This window comes from Nilaparvata lugens, chromosome 1 (genome assembly GCF_014356525.2).
Source record: "Nilaparvata lugens isolate BPH chromosome 1, ASM1435652v1, whole genome shotgun sequence".
Classification (NCBI taxonomy): domain Eukaryota; kingdom Metazoa; phylum Arthropoda; class Insecta; order Hemiptera; family Delphacidae; genus Nilaparvata; species Nilaparvata lugens.
The window spans coordinates 94,364,410-94,377,042 of NC_052504.1; positions in this window are offsets into that span (position 1 = coordinate 94,364,410).

Below are 12,633 nucleotides of genomic sequence, written 5' to 3' on the forward strand. Positions count from 1 at the left end.
AATCAGCTTCACTTTATATTGGCAGTACTGGTTCAATGGAAAGCAGAATTGTTTTGCATTGAGAATGATGACGGTTGAACAACTGGATTTCTACATATCAGTATCGGTGAACGAGACCGGTACAGTGGAAATATAATTCCAATAATTTTTAATGGGGCAATTTATTTTTATTTATTTTATTTATTTACTCGTTTATTGAATGAAGACATTAAACTGATAATTACATCATTTGTTTAAATACTCGTAATAAATTTATAACTGTGATTATTATTAAAATGCTTGACTGATGACAATAAGCTGATAATAATTGACATATTTCTGAATTTCTCAGCTTTATTTTTATTTATTTATTTATAATTTTTCCAAAGTAGCACTGATTGGGAGAGAAAAACTAAGGATAGGCTACTCCTTGTACTATTTCTCTTTAACAAGAAAAAGACATGTTCAAATTGAGTATAAAATTTAAGCTGAGGGGTGAAAATGTTGTTTATTTATTTGATTTATTCTATTTCTTTTATTTATTTTATTCACTTTATTTATTTTATTTATTCTATTTCTTTTATTCACTTTATTTATTTATTTATTTTATTTATTTTATTTATTTTATTTATTTATTTATTTTATTATTTTATTTATTTTATTATTTTATTTATTTTATTTATTTTATTTATTTATTTATTTATTTATTTTATTTATTTTATTTATTTTATTTATTTATTTATTTTATTTATTTTATTTATTTTATTTATTTTATTTATTTTATTATTTTATTTATTTTATTCATTTTAGGTAGAAGGTACTAGAATATTAATTATTTATTCTCACGATGTTGAGTAGTGGAACCTCTCAATTTGTGGCAATCTTAGGGCCAAGCCACTTGCAATGCATTTTTGAGGCAGGACAGGAAGCTCTCCGATTGGGTGATTATCAGCTGATTCCCGTACTTCAACCCTATCAGCCAATCGGAGAGCTTCCTGCCCTACCGACTTGTCTGAAAAACGTCTCATGTGGATTGACCCAAATCCTTTCCTGAGTAGCCACAAGAGTAGCCAAAAATTAAAATAGCAGAAATGATTAGAGAGGAGAACCGAAATTGATCAGCTTACAGCAATTTCCTGATGTGGTAGGAAGAAGAAAAATACAAGAATTACGTTTTTATTTGGATAGATTTTAATCCAGGATGCAGGTTTTACAAACACATATATTCTTCATTAACAGCATATCGAAATAACTGGTTAGCAATTTGTAGATGTCCATTGTCATGTTTTGTTTAGGCTTACAATATTTCTCCAAAACTTCAAGAATTGAGGTAACCGTTTCAATGTCTTTCTCCCCTGATAATGTGTTGTACAATTTAAGTCCATCAGGTCCCAGTAAGTTTTTCAATCTAGCTACTTGTATTTCTCGAGATTTCTTTACAGTCTCGGTAGCAGTCAAATAAATAATTGTTACTTCTTCTTTGAAGTTGGCAAAATTATTTGCGATATCCCCATGTATAACTAGCATACCTGGTTTGTTGAATTCCATTTTCAATATTGAGCTATCACTTCTCACTTGAACACTTAATAGTTCAATTATTTTATTATAACTTTCTTGTTTTATCTTATTTTCGACTGCGCCATGTTAGATGTTGAATAAATAATACTCTTCATATCAACCAACCATCTTTATTTCTTTAGTTAACTGGACTGTTGTTAACGTTCTGGTAACTAATGTATTGAAATCATATGATAATAAATTATTAATATCATCTGTAACAACTTGCATAATATATCGAATAATTTCTACTCTACATACGGACTGTGAGTCATAATATCAGAGCTACTCTCACATATAATTTTATTAGGGAAGTCGCGATCAAATTTACTATATTTTTAAGTGCCAATAAACTTAAGGTTCCACTTCAATAAAGGAGAACAAATTTGAAAGATCAGAGAAGTCTTGGAGTAGAAAATTAGTAATCCTATTTAGTGATATCATTCCTAAGGCATAACTTTGAACCATGATTATAACAATCTAAAGATTTTCGAGAAATTCTAGCAATACTACACTACATCCTTTGTGATCGTGCATCCTCCAAATTAGGAATTCGTTCACCACTCTACAGATTGCTATGAAACTACTAAGATATTGCATTTATTCAAATGCTGATGAATTTATATTTATTATTAAACGAAAATCCAAATTGAATGCTGCAAATCACCCCGAAGACTTCTGCAACTACGTACAATAATATTGAAAACAGAACTTCGTTTACCCTGTTGTCAATATTGCAGTTGCAGAAGTCTTCGGGGCGACTTGCAGCATTTAATTTGGATTTCTGTTTAATAATAATTATTTGTTCACCACTTGAGTGTGTGCTCACATGATTCAAGTGCACTATTAAACCATCACAAGTTCATAATAGTTTTGACTTTGATTCCCCAAAACAACTGACCCGCAATGTTCAATAATTCTCTATTGACTGTTCACTCTCAAATTCACAGTATTGTTCTGTAGGTACAAATTGACCCACTTTCACGCCGTGATGATTGTCCTGTGTGGCCAACTTCCAACTGATGCCAGCAAATCAACACAATTGTCTGCCAAAAGGAAACTGTTCATTTTCCGACTATGATTATCGCTACAACAAGCTTTTGAAAACACACTGTGAAATTCACTTTAAAAAGTCAGCATGGTTTGAATTGAAAGACTGAATGTTATTTTGCGAGAAATGATGACAGAGGATCTTAATATAGTGGCGTCGTTTTCCGTTCGTATTTCACTTCAAACTGTCAGCATTGTATGAATGGGAAGCATATTAATGTTATTATGAGGAATGCTGACAGAGGACCTAACCATATTATTTGTAAGGCTGTTTCCCATTGGTATTTCAATCATCACGAGCGATTGCATAATCGCCAATGTAAAGTCAGTTCGAAGGACATAGTGACCAAAGCTACGAATTATATCATAATCAACATCCATGTAATTGAATAATTCGATTATTTATGAGAGAAGACCCTTGATGAAGTGTCATTGGAATGAAGTGCTCCTGAGTACTCTATAATGGTTTAATAATTGTAACAATTTGATCAGGGATTATGATTCAATCTACCATTGACATTTGTAATGCAATTGATGTTCTCAATTAGCTGCTGCAATAAAGTATTTTGACTTGACTTGACTTGACTTGATTTCCTAATTCAATCGTACCGTAATTCGGCATATGCACCTTCAATGTTAAGGTGCGTACAGACTTATGCCCCACGAGCACGCGCGTTTCGCTCTTCATCAGCTGATGCTATGCTTGTTTTATAACGTATTATAATAAAAATTGTTATAATAATGTTTTTTCTTTCAAATCCCATTGCAATCTAGTCTAAAAAGACTAATGAGCAATTTTTTCCTAATATAATAATAAAAATGTGAAATATAGTTATAATAATGTGAAATATTTCTTCTATGTTTAGTTTTGAAGAATCTCAATTTGAAAATCTACTTTGTAAAAATACTTGAGAACTGAAATTTTGTGAATTGAAGAACTACAAGACTTAACCTATTTCGGACTATGTGTTATCTAAATTTGGGTGAGGAATAGCACAAGGTAACCTTATTTTTCCTCTCGATCCATATATCATTTTGATAATGTACTCATTGTATTAATGAATAAAGAATTAAAATGCTTATTATATCGAAGACTGGGCGTACACCGGTTAGTTAAGACAAGACTAGTCACGTTTAGTCACATTACTTCATTCACATAGTGGCTTATGGAGACATGTCTAATTGCAATGTCGAATCAGTTTGAGTTGCGTCATAAGCAACAATGTGAAGTATTGTGACTAAACGTGTCTGATGATGTTTTGTCTTGTCTTCAATAACCGGTGTAGGCCCAGCCCTACTGTTTCTGTAGAAATACAGTCTATACGCACCTTCATACGATCAATGCAGAGCATTGACCGAGCGAAGTGAGGTTTAAGATTCAAGTCGACGGTTTGGCATTTCTCTTAATGTTTAAATGTTTAAATGTTAAATGTTAAATGTTTAAATGTTTAAATGTTTAAATGTTTAAATGTTTAAATGTTTAATGTTTAAATGTTTAAATGTTTAAATGTTTAAATTTTAAATGTTTAAATGTTTAAATGTTTAAATGTTTAAATGTTTAAATGTTTAAATGTTTAAATGTTTAAATGTTTAAATGTTTAAATGTTTAAATGTTTAAATGTTAAATGTTTAAATGTTTAAATGTTTAAATGTTTAAATGTTTAATGTTTAAATGTTTAAATGTTTAAATGTTTAAATGTTTAAATGTTTAAATGTTTAAATTTTAAATGTTTAATGTTTAAATGTTTAAATGTTTAAATGTTTAAATGTTTGAATATTTAAATGTTTAAATGTTTAAATGTTTAAATGTTTAAATGTTTAAATGTTTAAATGTTAAATGTTTAATGTTTAATGTTTAATGTTTAAATGTTTAAATGTTTAAATGTTTAAATGTTTAAATGTTAAATGTTTAAATGTTTAAATGTTTAATGTTTAAATGTTTAAATGTTTAAATGTTTAAATGTTTAAATGTTTAAATGTTTAAATGTTTAAATGTTTAAATGTTTAAATGTTTAAATGTTAAATGTTTAAATGTTTAAATGTTTAAATGTTTAAATGTTTAAATGTTTAAATGTTTAAATGTTTAAATGTTTAAATGTTTAAATGTTTAAATGTTTAAATGTTTAAATGTTTAATGTTTAAATGTTTATATGTTTTTATGTTGCGCATTTACGGCGAAACGCGGTATAAGATTTTCATGAAATTTTACAGGTATGTTCCTTTTTAAATTGCGCATCGACGTATATACAAGGTTTTTGGAAATTTTGCATTTCAAGGATAATATAAAAGGAAAAAGGAGCCTCCTTCATACGCCAATATTACCGTAAAAATCAGACTATAGAATTATTAATCATAAATCAGCTGTCTAGTGGACTATAATACTACCCGTTCAAAAACATCGAACATCTCGAAAATTGTATCTTTCCATCAACGTTGTAGACAGTTGCAGCCAGACCTGATAACAGCGCTCACTCACATTCCGGGACGACACGTCACGGTACGATATAGGACAGAAAGCTCTATGTTTATTTAGGATTTTTTCTAGACATTTTAAATTGATAAATTATTTATTAATTTTTTGAGAAAACATAACAACAGGTCAATGTAACTCACTGAGCGCGAGGTCTACTGTTCACAAAACTACTAGTAATAGATCTACTAACGCTCATTGGCACCTTATTTTATTGTGTAGCTTATAACAAAACTAGTATTTATTTATTTGAATAGATTAAATAATTCTATGGTTCGAAATCCACCAGAAAACTGTAGCTCCACTCATCTTTCATGATCATCCGCCTCACTACCCACGCCCAAGCCTAGAGCTCATGTGGGCATTACCCTCAGAAAAATAACGATTCCCACTTACTATAACCTACTCTAGAACATGGTACGCCCTAGTGGAGTAGGTCAATCTCCACACAAAAAAACTAAACAAGTAGAGGACACATTATAAGATTCTTTGTAACCAACTATTGTATGTAATATTGTAATTTATCTAATTTTTGTGTAATTGATGTTGTAGTTTTAGTTTTTTGGGAAATAAACATTTATTTATTATTTTATTGTTTAATGGAGCAAAAATAAATGGTAAAAGCCGAGGTTGTGGTGTAAGTAGCCTACATAAATAAATAAATTTAGGGCTTATTGGTTGACGTTATTACTGTTACCGTACCTAACTATTGGTTGACTTGGACAGGAATATTAGAATGCTTGAGCCTTCTGCACACAGGGACTATACTGGCGTCTACTGGATCTAGACACAAGTGACAGCTACTGAGAATCCGTTCATTGTCCCAGTGAGGATGAGGTGTCAACGTGTCATAGCGTTGGCCACTAATAGCGGCCACTAGTGGACGCTACAATTGTCCCAGTGTGCAGAACGCTTTAACCCAACAGATTAACGCTACAGTAGAGTAGAATTGAATTGAAATTAAAATACTTCTGGAGCGTGTTACATTTTTAATTTAATTTCACCTTATACTATTGAAATAAAAATTATACCTTATTAAAACTTGACAGTGTAATTAAAATAAATCTTTTTCACATAAGAACTGAATTCAGTCACAAGATATCATGTAATTTATTATAAAATTACATTTACACTTTCACTGTATGATTCTTTTTATATTTTTCTTTATAAGAATGTAATTAGTTTGACTATTTCAACTGTGTAAATGCTTTTTCTTCTTCTTCTTCTGCTAGTGCCTATTCGTTCCGAATATTGGCGATCAGCCTGACTATGGATATCTTATTTACAGCCATCCTGAAAAGTTCTGTTGTAGTTTTGGAGAACCAGGTACGCAGGTTTTTCAGCCATGATATTCTCCTTCTTCCTGGTCCTCTTCTGCCATATATCTTTCCTTGTAGAACGGATTTCAGCAGGCCGTATTTTCCTTCATTACGCATTATATGGTCAAAATATGCAAGCTTCCTGCTCTTGATGATGTTCATCACTTCCAAATCCTTATCCATTCGCTCCAATACAGCTTTGTTGGTCACTCTGTCCATCCATGAAATTCTCAACACTCTTCTATACAGCCACATCTCAAAAGCCTCGAGTCTTTTTTCAGTTGACTTGGTCAATGTCCATGACTCCATCCCATAGAAGAGTATTGAGAAAATGTAGCAGTGGAGGAGTTTGATGTGCATATTAAGGTTGTGACTCTTGAAATGCTTTTTGCTTTCTTTTATTTTCTCTACTATATTACATAATGTATATAAGTTCAATGATTCAAAGATTCAATGATTTAATTTAAGCCAAAGTACATCAGTACATAAGCCTGGTCACATACAACATTCATTATTAATAAAATACAATATACAATGTCAGAATACAATGTCAGCTTTTAAAAAGTCCAGTGTCTTATTGTATTTTGTGATGACTATTTTCACTATGTCTAACTTATATTAATAATTGATTTCTTATTAAATTAGTCATCATAAATAAATAAATTAGTCATCACAAGTTAAATGTTTAAATGTTTAAATGTTTAAATGTTTAAATGTTTAAATGTTTAAATGTTTAAATGTTAAATGTTTAAATGTTTAAATGTTTAAATGTTTAAATGTTTAAATGTTTAAATGTTAAATGTTTAAGTTTAAATGTTTAAATGTTTAAATGTTTAAATGTTTAAATGTTTAAATGTTTAAATGTTTAAATGTTTAAATGTTTAAATGTTTAAATGTTTAAATGTTTAAATGTTTAAATGTTTAAATGTTTAAATGTTAAATGTTTAAAGTTTAAATGTTTAAATGTTTAAATGTTTAAATGTTTAAATGTTTAAATGTTTAAATGTTTAAATGTTTAAATGTTTAAATGTTTAAATGTTTAAATGTTTAAATGTTTAAATGTTTAAATGTTTAAATGTTAAATGTTTAAATGTTTAAATGTTTAAATGTTAAATGTTTAAATGTTTAAATGTTTAAATGTTTAAATGTTTAAATGTTTAAATGTTTAAATGTTAAATGTTTAAATGTTTAAATGTTTAAAGTTTAAATGTTTAAATGTTAAATGTTAAATGTTTAAATGTTTAAATGTTTAAATGTTTAAATGTTTAAATGTTTAATGTTAAATGTTTAAATGTTTAAATGTTTAAATGTTTAAATGTTTAAATGTTTAAATGTTTAAATGTTTAAATGTTTAAATGTTTAAATGTTTAAATGTTTAAATGTTTAAATGTTTAAATGTTTAAATGTTTAAATGTTTAAATGTTTAAATGTTTAATGTTTAAAGTTTAAATGTTTAAATGTTTAAATGTTAAATGTTTAAATGTAAATGTTTTAAATGCTTAAATGTTTATATGTTTTTATGTTGCGCATTTACGGCTAAACGCGGTAATAGATTTTCATGAAATTTTACAGGTATGTTCCTTTTTAAATTGCGCGTCGACGTATATACAAGGTTTTTGGAAATTTTGCATTTCAAGGATAATATAAAAGGAAAAAGGATTCTCCTTCATACGCCAATATTACCGTAAAAATCAGACTATAGAATTATTCATCATAAATCAGCTGTCTAGTGGACTATAATTCTACCCGTTCAAAAACATCGAACATCTTGAAAATGTATCTTCCCATTAACGTTAGTAGACAAGTTGACTATAATACTACCCGTTCAAAAACATCGAACATCTTGAAAATTGTATCTTTCCATCAACGTTGTAGACAGTTGCAGCCAGACCTGATAACAGCGCTCACACTCACATTCCGGGACGACACGTCACTGTACGATATAGGACAGAAAGCTCTATGTTTATTTAGGATTTTTTCTAGACATTTTTTAATTGATAAATTATTTATTAATTTTTGAGAAAACATAACAACAGGTCAATGTAACTCACTGAGCGCGAGGTCTACTGTTCACAGAACTACTAGTAATAGATCTACTAACGCTCATTGGCACCTTATTTTATTGTGTAGCTTATAACAAAACTAGTTTTTATTTATTTGAATAGATTAAATAATTCTATGGTTCAAAATCCACCAGGGAAATTGTAGCTCCACTCATCTTTCATGATCATCCGCCTCTCTACTCTCGCACAAGCCTAGACCTCATGTGGACATTATGCACAGAAAAATAACGATTCTCACTCACTATTTAAGAACATGGTACCTACAAGAACATAAGAACATAAGAACCTACTCTAGAACATGGTACGCCCTAGTGGAGTAGGTCAATCTCCACACAAAAAAACTAAACAAGTAGAGGACACATTATAAGATTCTTTGTAACCAACTATTGTATGTAATATTGTAATTTATCTAATTTTTGTGTAATTGATGTTGTAGTTTTAGTTTTTTGGGAAATAAACATTTATTTATTATTTCATTGTTTAATGGAGCAAAAATAAATGGTAAAAGCCGAGGTTGTGGTGTAAGTAGCCTACATAAATAAATAAATTTAGGGCTTATTGGTTGACGTTATTACTGTTACCGTACCTAACTATTGGTTGACTTGGACAGGAATATTAGAATGCTTGAGCCTTCTGCACACAGGGACTATACTGGCGTCTACTAGATCTAGACACTAGTGACGGCTACTGAGAATCCGTTCATTGTCCCAGTGAGGATGAGATGTCACCGTATCTTAGCGTTGGCCACTAATAGCGGGCACTAGTGGACGCTACAATTGTCCCAGTGTGCAGAACGCTTTAACCCAACAGATTAACGCTACAGTAGAGTAGAATTGAATTGAAATTAAAATACTTCTAGAGCGTGTAACATTTAATTTCACCTTATACTATTAAAATAAAAATTATACCTTATTAAAACTTGACAATGTAATAATTAAAATAAATCTTTTTCACATGAGTACTAGATTCAGTCCTCAGATATCATGTAATTTATTATAAAATTACATTTCCACTTTAACTGTATGATTCTTTTTACATTTTTCTTTATAAGAATTAAATTAGTTTGACTGTTTCAACTGTGTAAATGCTTTTTGCTTCCTTTTATTCTCTCTACTATATTACATAATGTATATAAGCTCAATGATTCAAAGATTCAATGATTTTATTCAAGCCAAAGTACATCAGTACATAAGCCAGGTCACATACAACATTCATTATAAATAAAATACAATATACAATGTCAGCTTTTAAAAAGTCCAGTGTCTAATTGTCTTTTTGTGATGACTATTTTCACTATGTCTAACTTATATTAATAATTAATATTTCTTATTAAATTAGTCATCATAAATAAATAAATTAGTCATAACAAGTTAAATTGTTGTTTCAGTTTCTTGTTTAAAAAAGGCTCTTCATGGATTTCTGTATGTAATGAAAATTAATGAAAAAATAAATAAATTAATAAATTAGTCATCACAAGTTAAATTGTTGTTTCAGTTTATTGTTTAAAAAAGGCTCTTCATGGATTTCTGTATGTAATGAAAATTAATGAAAATATAAAATAATTAATGATTGCAGTGAGAAATGAATAGAAACTATCAATATTAATCCAAACCTGATACATTCAATTTTATTTCAACAATTTTAGTCTCTCATTTCTGATATCCCCTAATATTACATCTATAATTTTATCATTAGTTTCTTTAGTTTTTCAAACCCGTTGTTCTTCTATCTATAATTTTATTATTACTGTAGTTTCTTTAGTTTTTCAAACCCGTTGTTCTTCTTTCTTCAATTGTTTAGTTGTTTTTCACCTTTTTTGTAATTTTATTGGTTGTATTTTCCAGAATAAAGTTCTATAATACCATTGCGCGCAGTTCCGACTCTCCTATATGGAAGTGAGAATTCGTAGAATGGACAGTCGAATTCAAGCTGCAGAAATGAGGTTTCTAAGGAGTGTATTTGGCTGCACTAGAGTTGATAGAATCAGGAATACTGATATAAGACAGGTTTTATTGGTTGCTCCTCTACATGAAAGAATTATTCAAAATAGACGCAACTGGTGCAGTCATTTGAATAGAATGCCACTTGAAGTCCAAAACTATAGACCTACTGGAAAAAGAGATGTAGGGAGGCCAAGAAAGAGATGGGTACCGGAACAGATTAATTAATAAACCTAATCCCTGAAGTGAAGATGATGGTGATTTTCTTAGGCTCATGATCAGACGGAAGTCTAGTGAGCCATTTGATTCTTTTTATATTTTGGTGATGTATACAAATTATTGTGTGTTTTCTCCAATTGTTGTGAAAGTGGAGAAGATTCAATAGCCTATTTTTTTCTCTCACTTCTTATATCGGTTTACCAACAAGAAACCTTATAAACTCATATTTCCATCAAAGTATGAAAAGAGCACATCCATTTTTCGTGCAATTCAGAACATTCCATTAAATAAGCTACTGCAGTCTTCAAGGCCAATACTCAATTCTAACGACTATAATTTTCTATTCATTCACTTCCAAATTGTCATTGAGATTGATGGTAGGCTGTGTTACCATCCTTGTTACATAATACCAACTTCTTTGCTTTATCATTCATCTAATGTGGTTTATTTCCTAAGATTTAGATAAATAATCGTGACAGCATTGTTGATGTATAGATTTTGATAAAAAACTAGATTCAGAATATGATACGGACTTATTATCATTTTGAATAATAATTATTAATAGTATTTGATTTGAAAATATAAATAATTATATTAGACCGAGCGAAGTGAGGTCTAAGATTCAAGTCGACGGTTTGGCATTTCTCTTAATGTTTATATGTTGCGCATTTACGGCGAAACGCGGTAATAGATTTTCATGAAATTTGACAGGTATGTTCCATTTTTAATTGCGCGTCGACGTATATACAAGGTTTTCGGAAATTTTACATTTCAAAGATAATATAAAAGGAAAGGAGCCTCCCTTATACGACAATATTAGAGAAAAAATCAGACAATAGAATATACTGTTACTAGTTCTGTGAACAGTAGACCTCACGCAGTATTCTCATTCACAAATACATGATTGAAACTATAATCCTTATGGAAATACAGTAATAGACTGGCTTCTCCACACATCTGTGTAATCACTTATCAGCTGATTTATGATGAATAATTCTATAGTCTGATTTTTACTCTAATATTGGCGTATGAAGGAGGCTCCTTTTTCCTTTTATTCTATCCTTGAAATGCAAAATTTCCAAAAACCTTCTATATATGTCGACGCGCAATTTAAAAAGGAACATACCTGTAAAATTTCATGAAAATCTATTACCGCGTTTCGCCGTAAATGCGCAACATATAAACATTTAAACATTAAGAGAAATGCCAAACCGTCGACTTGAATCTTAGACCTCACTTCGCTCGGTCAATAAATATATATCTCAGATGTATATCGATTCTCTAGTTAAGGGAATGAGAATGCAAGAATACATTATCAATTGAAATTTTCTTAAGAAATTGAATCTGTAGGTAATAATTTCATATCAATTTGATTGATAATCCAGAAAGCCACTCTGGTAGGGACTTTGTGATACTAGAGTCTTTGGTAGAGGCTAGAGATTAATTTGTGATACTATAGTGAGGTCCACGTTATAATGGTAGTGTTTGATTAGCAATGGTATTGCTATCCTTGTCTATCATTCAACAAAGCGGATAGCGCTATCTCTTTCTCGCTTTACTCTGTTGCCAGATCATCTTTTAACAATGTTGGATTAATAATTAATTAAAAATTCCAACTTAATTATGTGAATTGATTATGAAATTATTGAAAAATATAATTTATTGCTTAATAGAATATAATTGTTTATTTTAAACGAGAATGGGCAATTAATATTACATCAATCAGCTACCGTCCATAGAAGGTATTGACAAGACAGAGGTTCGGCAACGTTCTTCTCCTATCTTTCTCCACTGCCGTTATAACGTGGACCTCAATATAGAGTCTTTGGTAGAGGCTAGAGATTTGTGATACATTAAAATATCGATATCTGCCAGTGAACACCGTAACATAAAAAGTTGATTCATTTTCCAATTTCACCTAGATACTCTCCAATTTGAATAACAATATTTATTATCAAATCACTATTTGCTATTAGAAAATGTTCAGGTTGAATAACTATTCAATTACGAATTGAATATCATGTATATATGTATAT